The sequence below is a fragment of the Bactrocera oleae genome, unplaced genomic scaffold (assembly GCF_042242935.1).
Source record: "Bactrocera oleae isolate idBacOlea1 unplaced genomic scaffold, idBacOlea1 ctg00000010.1, whole genome shotgun sequence".
Lineage (NCBI taxonomy): Eukaryota > Metazoa > Arthropoda > Insecta > Diptera > Tephritidae > Bactrocera > Bactrocera oleae.
In genome coordinates this window covers 20,001-22,500 of record NW_027212753.1, presented here as the reverse complement: position 1 = coordinate 22,500, position 2,500 = coordinate 20,001, and the positions used below count along the sequence as shown (strand labels likewise).

The following is a 2,500-nucleotide window of genomic DNA, read 5'->3' as shown; positions in this document are numbered from 1 at the left end:
TATCATAACCTCAACCTTCATATCAAGAAAGGTGAGGTTCTTACCCATTTAAAGTTTGAGAATAGGTTAAGGTCGTTTCGACCCTAAGGCCTCTAATCATTCGCTTTACCAGATAAGATTATTTTACATAATTTTTAAATGCACCAGCTATCCTGAGGGAAACTTCGGAGGGAACCAGCTACTAGATGGTTCGATTGGTCTTTCGCCCCTATACTCAATTCTGACAATCGATTTGCACGTCAGAACTGTTTCGGTCTTCCATCAGGGTTTCCCCTGACTTCAACCTGATCAAGTATAGTTCACCATCTTTCGGGTCACAGCATATATGCTCAAGGTACGCTCCAGTTAGAGGTATAAATAATAATAAATTATCATTATACATAACTATATGGAACGCCCCGGGATTGAATTAATAATGTAATACATTAAAAATTAATCCCATTATTAATACAGTTAAGTTAATTTCGCCATTAGGTTTAATATAACCCAATGACTTGCACATATGTTAGACTCCTTGGTCCGTGTTTCAAGACGGGTACCGAAGGTATCCTGAATCTTTCGCATTGTTAATCATATAAATGCATACAATTAATATTAAAATCAATGATAATAATATTATTGTAAAATTCAAAAGAATTTTAGCATTATATATAATAAAATCTATCAACACTTTATCAAATCATCAGTAATTATTCTATGTTAATAAGCTAAAAGCAAATTAATTTGAATAAACTTAAAAACCAATGATCTTTTGATAAATATTTTATTATGTTAATAGATTACAATGTCCTTATATGAAAAAAATGCACACTATTACTATAATATTTAAAATTAAATACTACAGTTATAATGATGAATTTTTCATAATGGATATTCAGGTTCATCGGGCTTAACCTCTAAGCAGTTTCACGTACTATTTAACTCTCTATTCAGAGTTCTTTTCAACTTTCCCTCACGGTACTTGTTTACTATCGGTCTCATGGTTATATTTAGTTTTAGATGGAGTTTACCACCCACTTAGTGCTGCACTATCAAGCAACACGACTCTTTGGAAATATCTTTCTAGTAATCATTAACGTTATACGGGCCTGGCACCCTCTATGGGTAAATGGCCTCATTTAAGAAGGACTTAAATCGTTAATTTCTCATACTAGATATTAAGATATTCCATACACTGCATCTCACATTTGCCATATAGACAAAGTGACTTAGTGCTGAACTATTTTCTTTTCGCTCGCCGCTACTAAGAAAATCCTTGTTAGTTTCTTTTCCTCCCCTCATTAATATGCTTAAATTCAGGGGGTAGTCCCATATGAGTTGAGGTTGTATAAAATATATTTTAGATTGATTTGTTTATTTTTATTTAATTTTTTTGCTATTTGCTATTTTAAAGAAATATATTTTTATATCTTGATTACTCAATATTATTCAATCTTTTCATCCCTTTTTAAAATTCATAATATAATAATTAATAAAATTAACAACATTATTCCTCCACATATCATATATTTTTTTTTATTATAAATTTTTCTCAATACAATAGAGTGAATTAATTCTAGAATAAAAATTTATTTTATGCTAGACATTCCTCTTATGTATTATTTAATATAATTTAAATAATGTTGAAAATTTTTTCTTTTATGGGAATACTAAGATTCTCATTTATCATAAATTTTCGTTCAAATATGAGGTATTCAAGAATATATTTTCTATATTTCTTTTTATGCTATTAATATTATGGATTGAAAAATACAATCCAATAATATGCCATATGCTTAAATTCTATTAATTGACTAAAAGAATAAGCAACTAATTTAGCATAGTCTTACAACCCTCAACCATATGTAGTCCAAGCAGCACTTTAAAATTAATTAAAGTACATAACAGCATGGACCGCAATATGCGTTCAAAATGTCGATGTTCATGTGTCCTGCAGTTCACACGATGACGCACAGTTTGCTGCGTTCTTCATCGACCCATGAGCCGAGTGATCCACCGCTTAGAGTGATAATTTTTTTGTATTTTTTTAATTCAAAGTCAAAGAATTTTAATTTATTGAAAGTATTAATAATTAATCAATAATAAATTTTTAATACATAAGTTTAAAACATCTTTCAATAAATTGTAATTTTAAACCCAAACATTTGCAGCTGCGCATGTCTTAGGTCAACAAAAACAGTAATACCTTTTATATATTATTTTCTTCTCTATTTGTGCGTTTTCTTTTTTTAAATTTTTCAACATGTTTTTAATCACAAATAGAAAATACCATAAAAAAAAGGTATTACACACGTTAATGTGAACAAGTTAACTTATCATTTATAATATTTTATATAAATATCACAATTAAATATTATTTTCTATATAAATAATAAGTACAGCTATATGTTTAAAGGTTTTTTTATTGCGTTCAAATACAATGTATGCGAAGTTCACAATATAATATATATTGTCATAATGCATTACAAGGAGTTAAAAAAAAAAAAAAAACAGAAAAACA

At 28.3% G+C, this 2,500-nt stretch overlaps 2 non-coding genes across 2 annotated transcripts in view; both read right to left on the bottom strand.

Annotated features, from left to right (window-relative positions):
* Positions 1-1,326, bottom strand: part of LOC138858550 (large subunit ribosomal RNA) — a 3,977-nt gene extending 2,651 nt beyond the window's left edge. The window contains exon 1 of the ribosomal RNA XR_011397638.1: positions 1-1,326. This exon is cut by the window's left edge and continues 2,651 nt beyond it. This is a non-coding gene — a ribosomal RNA (large subunit ribosomal RNA).
* A 502-nt stretch (positions 1,327-1,828) lies between these two features.
* On the bottom strand, positions 1,829-2,007 carry LOC138858594 (5.8S ribosomal RNA). The gene has a single exon (XR_011397646.1). It is a non-coding gene; the product is annotated as a 5.8S ribosomal RNA (ribosomal RNA).
* Between the last annotated feature and the right edge of the window lie 493 nt (positions 2,008-2,500).